Source organism: Palaemon carinicauda, chromosome 35, assembly GCF_036898095.1.
Source record: "Palaemon carinicauda isolate YSFRI2023 chromosome 35, ASM3689809v2, whole genome shotgun sequence".
Classification (NCBI taxonomy): domain Eukaryota; kingdom Metazoa; phylum Arthropoda; class Malacostraca; order Decapoda; family Palaemonidae; genus Palaemon; species Palaemon carinicauda.
The window spans coordinates 13998196-14015793 of NC_090759.1; the positions used below are offsets into that span (position 1 = coordinate 13998196).

A 17598-nucleotide genomic window follows, 5' to 3' on the forward strand; every position below is an offset into this window, starting at 1 on the left:
AGCAATACACTTCAGTGCACAGTGGATTAAGGTTCAGGTTCCTTTGATGACACCCACCAGTGGTGATGGCCAGTTTTGTTTTCGAAACAACTATCATCAGCACGCACAGTTTGTCTTTATTATTTTGGTAACAGACCTTTAACATCTCAAGTTAATAACTGTATGTCTCACTGGTTTTCTATTGAGGGGATTGGTAAGTAACCCCAGGGTATAGTTTTAGTCCTCTTGGTAATGGGACACAGAAAGGCATAAGCCTCATCAACCCCTCCAAGCATTAGATGCATCAACTCTACCTCTCTTGACAGTTGCTTCCAGAATTTCTCTCTTATACAGGTACCATCACTTGAGGTTTGCATATCCTATCCTTAATGGTTTATCAAATACTGTATCACATTTACTATCAATTACTTTTACCAGTAAGAGACCCTGCTTGAATCAGTTATCCAATGAAACACTTTCAAGTTTTCTTAGCTGCACCCAATTGAGAGAAGGCAGAAAATTTAGAACTCATGAAAACTAGGTGTTTTTTATGTTTTCCCCATCAACATAACCTAATTGCAAATGCATATTTTCTAGTAATCAAAAATTACTAAAAACCAAGAATCAGAATATTCATCGGTTATACAATCTAGTATACAATCCCTTTATATATACATATTCATTCTAATTACTTTAGTTCAAGAAAAATTCACAGCAACTAGCTAGATTCATATAAGTGAAGAATGTGCCTTACAGATACCCACAAAAAAAAATTTAAAACAAATTTCAACCCCTGGCTGGTTAAATATAAATACATTACTGTCTTTACATAACAATCTAGTTTGTCCTTGTTAAAATTGATAGTCTCATCTTTTGCACTTATGTTTCTTTATTCTATAAGAACAGCAATTCTGTAAAATAGCATTACAAGATTAGCCATTTTATTATAATGAAAAAAATATTACTGAATATATCTTCTCAATCTAAAATGGCCCATACAGTACCATAATTTCCTTCAGTTAATCTTGTAAACTTCACCCTTAGGAAATAAAAATCTTTCTTCTTTCAAGTAAATGAAAGTAATAACACAACTTTCAAGAGAATATTGTACTACTTAAAACAAACTAAGCAAAGTAAGGTCGAGTCAAGATATTTCATTTCTGTTATACGATACACTAAACTTATCTTATAATATTGCAATTTAATATACACTCCTAAACTGTGCAATCTAATGTATATAAATCAACAGACTTCTGACAAAGCCTGCTTTGCTGTAAGAGAAATATATATGAAAATCAAATTAAAAGAACAATGTCATTATAAATATGATGTACTTACTTTATCCAGGGTTGATAATGATATTATCTTGTGAGAGGACTTCTTGAATTCTTCAATTTTTGAAGTATTTCGTCTCATTAACAATCTCGAAAAGAATTCTGAAATCCAGTACAAACAGATGTCACTTTTTGAAAATAGAATTCTAATACTGTATAAGCAAGAAAAATCTAGAAGTCAATCATTAGCTATCAAACTAACAATACACTTTCATCTCTCAAAATTCAAGTTTTTCCAAGCAAGACCTTGAGAGAGTGTTCAACTAATACTGTATATGGACAATGACCACCTTCAAATTTCACGATACATCACTCCTCTTCAATTAAGTCATAACACATAATGTCTCTCATCAGAAGTTTTTCAAATAAACTGTAACAAAGGTTTAAAACCAATGCATGATACAGTATAGTGGCAAAGTTTATAAATTACAATTGAACCTAACTAATGCAGTGTCACCAAAGATATTACAACCCATTAATGAAGGAATCGCCATCAACACTGATTACTTTACTATCGCCAGCATTATTTCATCAAAACAGTCTCCTTCCTATCACTAATGGCTAACACTAACACATCCCCTTACTACCACCGGAGAAAACAAAAAGTAATGGTACACCAATTTTCAAATCACCATCAAACAACCTGCAATAAAATTTCTAGTTTTACAGCACACAGGTGATGAACACGAGTCACAATACTGTATAACACAGAGAAAAAAAGGTGGCTTCAAATGTTTATCGACCACCTAGTCCGATGACCTTCCTCTAACTAAACATGATACCTGGCTCAACAAACCTGCATTATTATTATTATTATTATTACTTGCTAAGCTACAACCCTTGATGGAAAAGCAGGATACTATAAACCCAGGGGCTCCAACAGGGAAAATAGCTCAGTGCAGAAGGAAACAAATAAAAACAAAATATTTTAAGAAGAGCAACAAGACTAAAATAAATATCTCCTATATAGATAAAAACTTCAACAAACCAAGAGGAAGAGAATTAAGATAGTGTGCCAAAGTGTACCCTCAAGCATCTTTTTAGAACTTCCGAAGTTCCTTTAACACAATTAGGGGGATTAATGTTATTAGACAATTTGGCGGCAACAGGAACCAAACTTTTAGAACTTTGTGTTGTATTGAACTTTCCCCACTCCCCGTAGGAAAAGCAAGAGCTAGTGAGCATTAAATATCCACTGCGAACATGTCCAACACCGACACCCCCTTAATTTACCAAACTCCTGGCACCCGAGAGGATGGAAAGAACATTCTGTAAGAACGAGTCAAATCTAAAAACTTTGTTGGACTTCCCCAAGGGTAGTAAGGTGATATCCCTCAGTAAGATAACCATACCTAACCTAGACTTGTGTTTACTTATTTTGGGGCATACTATGAGAGGTAAAAAATGATATGAGAGGCTAGTAGTCTCGGACTAGGTACATAGGAATGTCCCTGTCACCAAAGTTAAAAGCCTAGACATCTGGATATCATAGCTTTGGGGGATATACAGTAGAGGGGGGAGGCCAGTCCAAAGAGAGAAGTCTGCTCAGCAAGAGGCCTTTGGATCTACCTAAACAGAGCCTAAAAGATTTGGTTGTAGTTCAGGCAGGAACTTGTTCTATGAGGTCAGAGCTCATACAAGGCTCTCGTCGAAGAACCGCATGGCCTTTGTTCTGAACCTGTACATTATAAAATCCCATACAGAGCGATGACCCAGGACTGACTAGCCAAAATGGAAGCACACAGTGGCTATGTCCCTTAACTAACTCATATTTTTAGCCTTGAAAGGTTTTATTTCTTTCACTACTGTATCTTGATCCAGATAAAGCAATTACTATAAACCAACATGATTAAGACCTGGACATCACCATCTATGACAACCTCAATGATCTACCCTCATGACAAAATGCATAGCAAACTGTCATAAACAACCAGCAATGATATTAAAAACATTATCAAAAATAAATACCATCATACACTCAGTCTGAAGATCTCCAAGTATTGGATATCAATAGTTGAGAGCATAAGACATGTATTATTTCTCTCATACAAATGCTAAGTAGGTATGCAAATGATACTGATAAGCTTGTGTGGTGAATAAAGTGTTATGTGCTCACAGGTGTGCTTTTGATAATTACACTATCAGATTCTTCAGTTATGAGCAGGGCAAATCTGATGGCCCAGGAAATTAGACCATTATTCTAATTAAGAAGTTTCAGCTAGCCCAATTTGGCCCTTCAAATTCTAACTGGAGCCCCTAAATTTTTCAATAGGACTAGTTTGTAGAAAGGCAGACGGTCATGATAACTAGCAGTAGAAGTGTTAACTGGTGATTTGCAGGATGGTAATGATACCTAACCTTACTAAAATTAGATGGAAATACTCTAGGTTAGGAGATCTTTCTTTGATTTGGTCAACTAAAGTTAGATTTCCCTTCTGTACGACTCAGGAAACCCATATCCATCACTCTACAAACCTTCCTTCAATCACATTACCACAGGAATAGATGTCATTCTTTACTTCTACATCTGTCAAATTAGGAGGGACTGCAGAGGGATTTTCAGTATTTGTTGATGCTGCCTTTACAATAATCAGTTGAATTTTTAAGCAAAGTTGAAAAAGTTCAAAAGATCAAATTTGCAGCAAATGTTATGTTGAATAGGCTGACATAATTCTCCTTTTATAGTTCAAATATGAAAGATCTGTTTTAATAATATTACTGTTCTTAAAATAACTCATCTTAATTGTTCATTTCTTCTCAAAGTTTATTTATTTCCTTACTTCCTTTCCCCACTGGGCTATTTTTCCCTGTTTGATCATTTGGGCTTATAGTATCCGGCTTTTCCAATAGGGTTGTAGGTTAGCTAGTAATGATATTATTATTATTTGCTAAGCTACAACTCTCATTAGAAAAGCAGGATATTATAAGCACAGAGGCTCCAACGGGGAAAATAGCTCAGCGAGGAAAGGAAACAGAGAAAAACAGAAAATTTTAAGTACAATAACATTAAAATAAATATTTCCTAAATAAACTATAAAAATTTTAACAAAACAGGAGGAAGGAAAATTAGATAGAATAGTGTGCCCAAGTGAACTCTAATCCAAGACAGTGGAAGGCCATGGTACAGAGGCTATGGCACTACCCAAGAGCAGAGAAGAATGGTTTGATTTTGGTGTGTCTTTCTCCTAGAAGACCTGCTTACCATAACTAAAGTCTCTCGCCTACCCTTACCAAGAGGAATGTGGCCACTGAACAATTACAGTGCATTAGTTAACCCCTTGAGAGAAGAATTGTTTGGTAATCTCCGTGCTGTCAGGTGTATGAGGACAGAGGAGAATATGTAAAGAATAGGCCAGACTATTCGGTGTATTTGTAGGCAAAGGGAAAATGAACCATAGCAGAGAGGAGGGACCAATGTAGTACTGTCTGGCCAGTCAATAACCCCATAACTCTCTAGAGGTAGTATCATGGGTGGTTAGTGCCCTGGCCAACTTACTTATTAATAATGATAGTACTACATCAAAGTATACTTAAATTCTACACAGAGGGCCTAGACAATCCCCAAAGGTTACCAGTACTAAAAAGATATACTCAATCAACTCTATAGTGAATAAATATACAAGAAATTGGCTCATCTACTTAGGTCTAATATAAACTTAACTAATTATAAAAAGGGAAGATTCAAGACTGCTTCTTCTTTTGTCTAGGCTTACCTAAATGAAATCAAACCTACATGACTTAACGTTACTGGGGCAAAATATTCGTACAGTACGCTGATTTTTACCAACAATTAAATATAATCTTACTAAATCTTTCAAATAAGCGGCCTCAAAATTATATCACAAGCTCCCACTAGACATCCAAAAGGCTGAAGATATTAACATTTTCAAGAAGCTGTAGACTTTCTTGTTTTCAAAGTGCTTCAATAATGTGGATTTGACAATTAACATGGAATACGCTGCGTAATACCCAAGAATGTAAACGACAATTAGAACTTATAGGTCCTGTAGTGGACTGGGTTTCCATGTGTAATAGGACATGGAAAACAGCTTTTAATAAGTAAAACATTAGTTTGAACCCTATAACCTATATCAGCAGTTAAGAATAGCTTAAACACTTACTTCCGGAAAATTATCCTTTTTTACCGCTATTATTTTGGTCGCAATGACAAAGAAAGACATTGAGAGCAGCTCATATTCCCAAAAAGTGCTTCCCCTGTACAAAACTTTGATTTCCCATTTCCTGTAATATTAATTTTGGTATCCATTTGTAACCTCCAATCATAACTTTTTTATGCCATATTCTTTTTTCTTGGCAAATCTTCACATTTCCTATACTGTACAAGCTCCTTCCCCCCCATAAGTCATACATTTGAAACAAGTACTTCTAGGATTCAAATCTAAGAAAGATATTTGTATTAACTGCATCCAAAATAAAATGGCCACTTCACTTTCGAAAAAAATAAGTGTGACTTGTGTATTTAATAAAATAAGTGCAACTTGTGTATTTACAAGTATTTTGAATGTTTCCAATTCTTAATCATGGGAAATACATATTTTCTAAGTTTCACAAACAGGTTAAACTGGGATACATCTGAAAAACATGGTTTCAGGAGTGAAACCAGTGAGGAAACAATCACAGGGTTGAGACTTAATTCTGGGGTAGGCTAAGGATGTGGTGGTCTAAGGAGGGAAGTTAGCAGGTAAAGATACCTAGGTTAGGTTAAGTGGGGAACCTCTGGTTTGCTGATGCTTGTGTGTTTGTTTCACTTTCAAAATGTGATTATTTAGTCATAACTCCTGGAATTTTAAAAACAATATATTCAGACCAATACGGATTTCCCCGACTTATCTAAATCAGAACTGTTCAAAATATTAATAAATACACCAGAAACATATCTTCACTGGTAATATTGACCTACAGTAAATATTTACGCCTATCAGAACCTGTAACTAAGGTTTCAATTTGCTGTGCACGGCAGCGTGACCATTGTAGGCCTACTAATCTTACATCTACAACAGTGCCACAAAACACTTTCCAGCTCCTTTGACAAGGCAGTGTTAGTCCAACGGTTTTCGGAAAATATATTTAATTTTGAAGAATTACGTTTCCCATTTCGGGAGACGATGACGAAACTTCTGTTTACAAAAATATTTCACATTAAAAATTCTCAGGTGATTGAGCTATTCCAAATAATTTTCTAGTTTCATTTCACTTCGAATAACACTCGTGTACCATTTAAAGGCAAATTGTACTTCATTCAACAATAACACCATCGAATTTGTACAGCATACCGTCACAAGTTATGATGTCCACAAAAGTAGGTCTTGTTTTGCCAAATTGCCAGCTGAATTTGAAGTGCATTTCTGAATCTGAAAAAATTTGGGAATTGAAATTTACTGACACTCATAAATATTTTATTTTCATCGGAAAAAATAATAATCCAAAATCTGTAGGGCCTTGGTGTCAATTTTCTGGTAATAATATTAAATGCCAGGATTATTGAGAAATTCAATCCCACCGTAATGACGTCACAAGGTGGACGACACGACAATAACAACACATTCCTTTTAAATGAAGGTCTCGCACTCTCCAGACCAGACTGCAGTCAGAAGTCAGGACATCAGTTGGGACAGACTTATCAAACACTAAGTGTCATAAATGTAACGTAATAGGGAATGGTCTTTGATTACATTGAAATCGGCATTTTCTGTTTTGATTTGGAGAGAGCTAGTAGGCTATACATTCTCAATGCAACCCTATAAATTGCATAATATAATGGTTTCCTTCGTTAGATTGCCTGACCCTCTTGAGCACAGACAAGAGAAAGCATTGTTCTTAGAACCAACAGAATTGAAAATTTTTCTTATGTTCCAGGCTTCCAGCTCAACCATTAAAATCCAAAGTCTTTTTTTAACGATTACATCCACCCGTTGTGATACTACTAGATTTATTGAGTCTTTTGACTGGCCAGACAGTACTACATTGGATCCCTCTCTCTGGTTACGGCTCATATTTTTTCCTTTGACTAAACATACACCGTATAGTCTGGCCTATTCTATACACAACATTCTCCGCTGTCCTCACACACCTAACAGCACTGAGATTATCAATATTCTCTCTCAAAGGGTTAACTGCTACATTGTAATAATAGTTCAGGGGCTACTTTCCTCTAAGCAAGGGTAGAAAAGACTTTTAGTTATGGTACGCACCTCTTCTAGGAGAAGGACACTCCAAAATCAAACCACTGATCTCTAGTCGTGGGTAGTGCCATAGCCTCTGTACCATGGTCTTCCACTATCTTGGGGTGAGTTCTCTTGCTTGAGGGTACACTCGGGCACACTATTCCATCTTTTTTCTCTTCTTGTTTCGTTAAAAAATTTTGTTTATATACGAGATATTTATTTTAACGTTACTGTTCTTAATGATGATGATAATAATTGGTAGCATGAAAGAAAACATGTAAGATAACTTGTTTAATGTTTTTAAGGAAGATTATAAGAATAATATTTCAAGTAGTTAAAATATTATTTATGTTTGATTTAACAACTAAAGCAAAGTTAATGAAAATTCTTGACTGGCAAGAGGAAAGAATAAATTATGAAAAGTCCTACGATACTCTGGCTTTGCAGCAACTACATTTCAGCAACCAATAACGTAAGTTTGACTGGCCAGACAGTACTACATTGTACCCTTCTCTCTGATCACGGTTCATTTTCCTTTTGCCTCCACATACATCGAATTGTCTGGACTATATTTTACATATTCTCCTCTGTCCTCATATACCTGGCAACACTGAGATTATCAAACAATTCTTCTTCTCTCAAGGGGCTAACAGTAATTGTTCAGTAGGTACTCTCTTCTTGGTAAGGGTAGAAGAGACTCTAGCTATTGCAAGCAGCTCTTCTTGGGTAGTGCCATAGCCTTTGTACCATAGTCTTCCACTGTCTTGGGTTAGAGTTCTCTTCCTTGAGGGTTTACTCGGCACACTATTCTATCTTCTTTCTCTTGTTTTGTTAAGGTTTTGATAGTTTATATAGGATATATTTATTCTATTGTTGTAACTGTTCTTAATTTTTTCAACTTCTCCTTTCCTCACAGGGCTAATTTTCCCTGTTGGGGCCCCTGGGCTTATAGCATCCTACTTTGCTTAGCAAGTAATACTAATAACAATAATAAACAGGAGCAGGATTGATAAAAGGTGTCCCACACAGAGAAAGGATAACTCCTATGCTAATTGAATTACTGTACACTGACTGCCTATTAAAGTTAGAATAGAATTTAATATACGGTATGTGCAATGACTCATCAAGTTATCAAAACGAAGCGCCCAAAATATCTAAAATAGCTTCTACGCATCGTGCAGCCAACGAATCGTGTCGACACGAGAATAGTTACACATGGTTTCAAGTTATTAGAGCCAAGAATGGCTTCTACTATAGGTTCTAGAGCTTTCAAAGATGGTACCCCATGACAAAATAACAATTTCCAACTAGATATCCCAAAGGCTGAAGATATTAAGTCTTTCAAGAAGTTGAAGACTCTTGTTTTCTTAGTTTTGATAATGTGGATTTAGCAATTAACGTGGAATGGGTTTTATGATACTCTATAAATACCTATGAATGTATGCGACAAACAGATATCTTAGGTTATGCCATGCATAGTTTCCTTGAATATAAGAACCAGGAAAATAGCCCTTAAAGTAAAGGACAAAATTCTGTACAGTTGGCAAAAGGATATTTCTTTGTTATAAAACATGTTTCAAAACACGAACCTGAACTTTGTTATTCTTACATCTATCTAATAGAGATTTGACATCATAATTTTATCTTCTATAGATATTAAAAAAAAAAATGTCTATTATTTTCTGATAAAAATCAAATCCACGTCAAAGATTTGAACAGGGCTTCTATTCTTCATTAGATGTCACCACACAAGGAAATAAATTTCAACACCAAATCTACCATTTGAGCTTGTATAGAATATCATTGGTTTTTTTTACAACTTATAAGATTCAAGATTTTATATACTTATCTAATTCAAGATGCAATCAGTAACTGTCATCTCACAGACATAACACCTTATCTTGGTAGTCAAATTATTACTTAAGTGTCTGATAAAAATATTCCATCATATCTATTCGAGTTCTGTTGTAGATAATCATTTAAGCAGATAATACTTTCCATGTGCTCTGAAATCTTAAATAGAACTGGTATCAATTTATAAAAGTAAGATTTTCGTTAATTCCATTTATAATTGATTGATAAACTTTCAAATTCAGCTATTTTTTTCTCTGCACTAGACTTCATCCACACAATCACATTTATTATTATTATTATCATTATTATTATTATTATCATTATTATTATTACAGGCTAAACTAGATCCCTAGTTGGGAAAAGTAGGGTGCTATAAGATCAAGGGCTCCAACAAGAGAAGTAGCCCAGTGAGGAAAGGAAATAAGGAAACATAGAAAGTAGTGTGCTTGAGTGTACCCTTAAGCAATAGAACTCTAACCCAAGACAGCGAAACACCAAGGTGCAGAGGTTGTGGCACTACCTAAGACTAGAAAATAATGGTTTGATTTTGGAGTGTTCTTCTCCTCGAAGAGATGTCTACTATTGCGAAATAGTCTGTTATACCCTTACCAAGGGAAAGTAGCCACTGAAAAAATACAGAGCAGTAATTAACCCCTTGAGCGAAAAAGAATTTTTCGGTTATGTTAGTGCTGTCAGGAGTATGTGGAAAGAATAGGCCAGACTATTAAGCGTATGTGTTGGTAAAGGCAAAATGAGCCATAACAAATGACGAATCCAATATAGTACTATTTGACCAGTCAAAGGACGCAATAACTCTCTAACAATATTATCTCAACGGATGACTGGTGCCTTGGCCAACTTACTACCTACTCCATTTACTCTCGAGCTTCTTATAACCCAACACAGCTCTTCTCCTATCAGGCCTTCTGTCATCTGTCAGATAAGTGTCTCTAAACCCTTTTATTAATATATCTTTATTTCCTACAAATTTAGGAAGTTACTACTGATAGATAAGAACAACATCCATTAGCTTGAAAGTATCTTCAAATTAATTTATCCACATATTCTAGATGTTATGAACACTTGAACAAAGGATCCGAGACCTTAAGAAATTAATCAAAATCCAGAAATTTGATAGAGAAGCAACAAATCTACTGTACTGAAAAGAAAACATGACTAATTCTTAGCATAACAAAAGAGGCACGTACTCGTATTTACAGCATTTAGCTTCAAACGCAATGATTCCAGGAAACTGACCTGACCCAAATTATGAATAAAATCCTCATTTGTCAGGCCTAATAGTTTTTTAATGTAAGGTCAAACCGTAAACTCTAACTTTATATTGCACATGCTAACAATGTGAACGACCTTCCCACCAAAAGATAACAAAATTGCCTCAAACATGGCATGTAATTAGGGCCTGTAGACAATCGATCGAGCCCCCAGGCAATTAAAGCTCCTTATATTACTTAAAGACCAATCCATTGAGGACATTGTAAATTTTGTACACCACTTATGGAACATTATCTCTCATGTTTTGAGTCCTAGCGCGATTCACTGGAAGATCAAGAACACTAAGTTATCCTCATATTCATCAGGGAATGCAATCTTAACCGAGATATTCTTTTAATGGAGTTGTTTGGCTAAATTCCTGAGGATGGCATTACCTCAGTACGTGGAGAATGGGGCAATAGTTGACTTTTGAGAAGGAAGTACAGTTGGTCACAGGAGTCCCTGGCATATCTCGCTCCGAAGAAGCGCACCCTGTCATACCATTACTTCACAGCAAGTAACCAAACAGATAGTGTAGGGAGAGATGGCAGGGGTGGTGGACGGGGATAAACAGAAAAACTCGCCGCACAGTAAGGGTTTGATGGGTGCATTCCTTCAATTCGATGTGTACCAGGAATTCATGTGTCCAACTGTACCTTCGAGGATACATTATTACTATTATCATTATTACTTCCTACTAAGCTACAACCCCAGTTAGAACAGCACAATGCTATAAGCCCAAGGGCTCCAATAGGGAAAATAGATAATGAGGAATGGAAACATTGAAAAATAAAATAATTTAAAAATAGTAACTACATTAAAATAAAAATCTCCTATATAAAATATAAAAACTTTAACTAAACAAGAGGACGAGAAATAAAATAGATAGTGTGCCCGAGTGTACCCTCAAGCAAGAAAACTCTAACCCAAGACAGTGGAAGACCATGGTACAGAGGCTGTGGCACTACCCAAGACTTAGAAAACAATGGTTTGATTTTGGAGTAGAAGAGCTGCTTACCAAAGCGAAAGAGTCCCTTCTACCCTTACCAATAGGAAAGTGGCCACTGAACAATTACAGTGCAGTAGTTAACCCGTTAGGTGAGAAGAATTGTTTGGTAATCCCAGTGTTGTCAGGTGTAAGAGGGCAGAGTTTTATGTAAAGAATAGGCCAGACTATTTGGTGTGTGTGTGGGAAAAAGGAAAATGAGCCGTAACTAGAGAGAAGGATCCATGTATATGTGTCTGGTCAGTCAAAGGATCCCAATAACTCACTAGCGGTGGTATCTCAACGGGTGGCTAGTGCCCTGGCCAACCTACTACCTATCATGAGTGACAGGTGATAGAGAAAAGTCATTCAGCTCGTCACCCTGTGGCCAAGACACCATTTAAACAAGCTATGGCCAGGGAGGCCAGACGATGGCTGACGGCAGCAGATGAACTCATATGGGGTCACTCAAACATGTATACTCAATATCTATGTTTGACATACATAGTTCAACAATGTTATTGATCTAAAATATCCTATATTTTTATTCACTAGGTCTCACGCATGGTTTAATTGTTGTTTCCTTATCTACTTTCCTCACTGGGCTGCTTTCCCTGTTGGAGCCCTTGGGCTTATAGCATCCTTATTTTCCTACTAGGGTTGTAGATTTAATAATAATAATAATACTGCAATCTCATACGGGAAGTCATGGCAAAACGCCCTTTATGAGAAACTTCTATGGCAGGTTAATATTCACTTGGAAATATCCAAGAAAATCCAAAATCTGTATACTAATACAAATGATACTTCGATAAATTAAATTCCTTCAAGACTACACAAATCTCATATCAACGCCATTTCAGTATGTGACAGCTTGAAATTAATTTACCAGACATCACATATGATGTACATATCTCTCACATTATTTAATTTAGCACTGATAACCTTATTCAACATCCAGACCAGCTAAGAATATTGGTCAACAGGAAAAATAGTCGATAATGTGAAAACCACTTAAAATTCTTAAGATCTAGATTCTTCTCAGAATACTATTTCTGTTTTCGTAAATGCAAAGCCGGTGATTTCAAGCGATTGGCATAACAAAGAAAGGTAGACGACCTTTTTTATTTTAAAACAAGTCAAAGTAAGATTGGAAGGTAATCATTTACATGATCGTTATCATTAAGATTTCTAGGATCAGAAAACAAGAGAAATAATGGGGAATAAATCAAATATATGTAGTAGTCATGAACAAATGGGGGTGGATTATTCAAATAAAAAAAGACGTTTATTCGCTATTTCAAATACTGACAACTGACAAAATACCAATTACGGTTTGATATATTATGATAGAAAAACAAAATAGATAAAAAGGCTGAGGCCCGTGGGCGGAGAGAGTTAATGAGGCAATTTGTTCCCCCTGATCCAACTGTGACCTTGAAAAAAGGTCCCTTTGTCTGGTAAACTGGCATTCGTCCCAACAGGGTAAGAGAAGGGAAATACTACGCCAGGATTAATCCTGTACAACAACATACGTGCTACGAGACTGCTTGTGTATTTGCTTCATATGCGTAATTACATGAAAGGCAATTGTTAGTGAACTACGAACAAAATCAAGTTTAGCCTTAGGGGTACTAGGTTGACCAAGGCACCAGCCACCAGTAGCGATACTACAGCTAGAATTGTTGGGTCCTTTGCGTGTCCAGACAGTACTAAATTGGAACCCCCCCCCCTCTCTCTCTCTCTGATTACGGCTCATTCTGTATTCTGTCTTTGCCTTTTCATGCACCGAATAGTCTGGTCTATTCTTTCCACATTTTCCTCTGTCCTCATACCCCTGACGACTGAAATTACGACAAAATATGTCTTCACTCAAGGGGTTAACTACTGCACTGCAATTATTCAGTGACTACTTTCCTCTTGGTATGGGTACAAGAGACTCTTTAGCTATGGTAAGCAGCTCTTCTAGGAGGACATTCCAAATTCATACCATTGTTCTCTAGTCTTGGGTAGTGCCATAGCCTCTGTACCATAGTCTTCCACTATCTTGGGGGTAGTTCTCTCTTGCTTGACGGTACATTCAGGCACAGTATTCGATATCTTATTTCTATTCTTCATGTTATTTAGAAGTTTTTAGTTTATATATGAAAGATCTCTTTAAATGTTGATACTGTTTTTAAAACTTTTTATATTAATTGTTCATTACTTCTCTTCTAATTGATTAATTTCCTTATGCACACAACACACATACACAGATACACACACACACACATATATATATATATATATATATATATATATATATATATTCTCATAAGAAAATACAGAAAATGAAAATATTGAGTAAATCCTGACTACTTCCGTTTCTGACTTCAAGAGGATGGATTTAAGAGGCAAAAGATTTCTTTTTCACAATACATAATGATACAGACATTTGTATAACGTGGTGAAAGAGTTTGAGTTTCGCCGTGATCAGCAAAGCTGGGCCACCCATACTAGGTTGGTTTGTTGTGAGCGATCAGCCTAAAGTCGTCCACCATCACCAATCCGCATTGGCCAGCATGGTGATGAAAACTGGCAGAACCCCAGATATGAATAAGACATGTCTGAGGCTTTTGTCCTGCACCGGACTAGAAACTGACTTTTTTTGATGTTGCACATAAGAAAAATATGCTGCTTGCGATGACACAAACATGCAGGTGTTTTCGTGGGCGGGGCTTATACCCCATTAGCCAGGTGTGGTGCTTAAAGATGCATTTCCCTTAGGTCTTCCCATTGTTACTTACAATTTTTATATTAATATGCGTTATCTTAAATCATTTGTTAAAACTTCTCAGTGCATACACAAAAAAGTATGCATGCATGTATAGCCTACCTACTTTATATACATATTTGTACACATATGTAAACGCACGAATATATGCACATTCACCATGTCCATATAAAAATACAAATACATACATACATATTTGCACTTATCTTAGATACCAATGCACACATGCACATACACACACATATAATTTGTATATATATATATATGTGTGTGATGATAACGATGAAATATTTGTCCATGTTAGATATAAAAATCACACTTCCGATTTACAAGGAAAGCATTTTAAACTATCATATACTGAACCATACTAATTAAGCTCACCAACCATTCGGGATAACATCTATCCCATTATCAGGGCTAAAAAATTTATAATCATGACTTTTAGCCTTGATGATGGCATAGATGATTACCCGAAAGCTTGGTGATTTCCTTAAATAAATGTAGTTCAATATACATTTACACACACACACACATATATATATATGTATAATATATATATATAAATATATATATATATATATATATATATATATATATATATATATATATATATATGTGTGTGTGTGTGTGTGTGTGTGTGTATATATATATATATATATAGACAGGCCAGACTACTTCATTGGATCCTTCTCTTTGGTTACGGTTCACTTTCCCTTTGCCTACACATACACCGAATAGTCTGGCCTATTCTTTACGGATTCTCCTCTGTTAACATACAACTGATAACACTGAGATTACCAAACAATTCTTTTTCAACCAATGGGTTAACTACTGCACTGTAATTGTTCAGTGGCTACTTTCCTCTTGGTAAGGGTAAAAGAGACTCTTGAGTTATAGTAAGCAGCTCTTCTAGGACACTCCAAAATCAAACCATTGGTCTCTGGTCTTGGGTAGGGCCATAACTTCTGTACCATGGTCTTCCACTGTCTTGCGTTAGAGTTATCTTACTTGAGGGTACACTCAGGCACACTATTCTGTCTTATTTCTCTTCCTATTGTTTTATTAAAATTTCTATAGCTTATATAGGAACCATTTATTTTGATGTTACTCTTCTTAAAATATCTAATTTTTCTTGTTTGTTTTCCCCACTGGGCTATTTTCCCTGTTGAGGCCCCTGGCCTTATTGCATCCTGCTTTTCCAACAAGGGTTGTAGCTTAGCAAGTAATAATAACAATAATAATAATAATAATAATGATAATAATAATAATAATAATATATACCTTAATTACGATTTGTGTACTTCGCTGCCAGAGATACATTTTACAGTCTCTAAAAGTCTAGATAACCGTGAATGCATCACTGCTGCTCTTAAGGAAATTAACATTGAGAATACATAGGTTATGTTTCCAATCTGTTAACATACACAATTTTTTTTAAAGAAAACCTAAATAAGACATAAATACATAATAACACTACCCCTTTTGTTATATATGTGCTTCCAGTATTTCCACAGAAACAATTGCGTATTCAAACGTCAAACCGTAACAAACTAGTACGGATAATGTTCTAAAAGGAAGATAAAAAGAACACATCGATAATAAATACGAATAAATAAAAATGATCTACTCCAACAGCGATCTTCCTTAGGGGCAAATGCACGTCGGGACAGAGAGCCCGTGTTCCCGGAATACTCACCCAACCGTCGAAGGTCACAAGCAAATAACCACAACGCTTCCTTTGCGTGTCCCTCCTTCCTATGAGCGGTGATGTAGAGACCCTTTGGGGAGCATGATGTCAGTCAGTGCTCGCGGGAGGAATACCCGCCTACTGTAGGCAGCAGCGCGGTCCAGGGCTATGACTCTAGTTAATACCGTACGGACTCTCGATAATCTACATAGAACCAAGGTCTATAGATTAATACCGTACGGACTCTAGATAATAGACCTAGATCCAAGGTCTATAGATTAATACCGTGCAGACTCTAGATAATATACCTAGACTAAAGGTTATATATTAACATCTATAGACCTTGCTTAGACATGCGTAGCCGTGGCAAAGACAAGGAATCCACGCCGTCGGGAAAGAACTATTTCATTCTGTTGAAGAGGAATAGAGTACTTTTTAATGTCAAAATTAAGTATTAATACTGTCGAAATGAAATTGATATTGTCGAACCAGAAATCATGATATAAGAATCTTATTTCATAATGTTGAACTCGAATATTTATCTTGTCCAAATGGGATCGATACTGTCGAACCAGGAATCATGATGTCAGAATCTTATTTAATACTGACGAAATCGAATGTTTATTCTGTCGAAATGGAAAAAACACTGTTGTACCAAATTTCATTTAATATTGTTCAAATCGAATATCCATGCAAGCGAAAATAAATCATTGCTGTCCAATAAAAATCGGATCTCTTTTCGGTTCGTGCTGTCGAATTTGAATACTTCGGCTCCAAATAGAAACCCCAGTGACGGAAAATAAACACACAGTCGAAATGGCCATTTATTTCCCTTTTACTTCGAGATAATTATTCAATCATAATTGGTCGTTAATTAAGGTTAATTGAGCATTCCTAAAATCCCTCGTGTAAATCGAACAATAAATTTTTAATGGGGGAAAAAAGTAGTATGGAATTCGAGCAATATGTCTATAGCCTAGCGCTGGGACCGGGTAAACGCTTCGTAAGTGGCCGTAGATAGAAGCCAAATAATCGACGGGGAAACTGCCTAGGGTGCACCCGCATGCGATGCCCTGTAGGCAATACAAGTACAACCTTCCAACAATGCATTATGGCCAGAAAGTGAAGTCTGTCGGCTTCTTCCAGACAGCTACGTGTCAAATACTCGGTACTATCGATCTTCAGTTCTTGACACCCACAACACAGACAGTGTTCTCGAACAAAGCAAAGTGGACCAACGTCTGTCTACGCAAGAGTAATTCAGATCTACGATTGGATTTGAAACACAGTTATTATAGTCTATATATGAAAGATCTATTATAATGTTGTTACTGTTCTTAAAATATGATATTTTGATTGATCATTACTTCTGTTGTGGTTTATTTCCTTATTTCCTTTTCTCACGGGGCTAATTTTCCCTGATATACCTTGGGGTTATAGCATCTTGTTTCCCAACTCTTCTAAGGTTGTAGTTTAGTTAATAATAATAATAATAATATTAATAATAATATAGCCTGGCGCTGGGGACT

The 17598-nt window shown here is 35.9% G+C and overlaps 1 protein-coding gene across 4 annotated transcripts in view; it reads right to left on the reverse strand.

The window, feature by feature from the left end:
• Positions 1-17598, reverse strand: part of atl (atlastin GTPase) — a 440834-nt gene that overhangs the window by 239089 nt on the left and 184147 nt on the right. For 2 of the 4 annotated variants that reach the window (XM_068358733.1, XM_068358730.1), the window contains exons 1-2: positions 6608-6691; positions 1318-1415 (exon numbers count right to left, since the gene is read on the reverse strand). The gene's annotated coding sequence lies outside the window, so the exon portion shown is untranslated. Of the gene's footprint in view, positions 1-1317; positions 1416-6607; positions 6692-17598 lie in introns of those variants that run through there. The other 2 variants (XM_068358734.1, XM_068358731.1) reach the window with 1 other exon arrangement.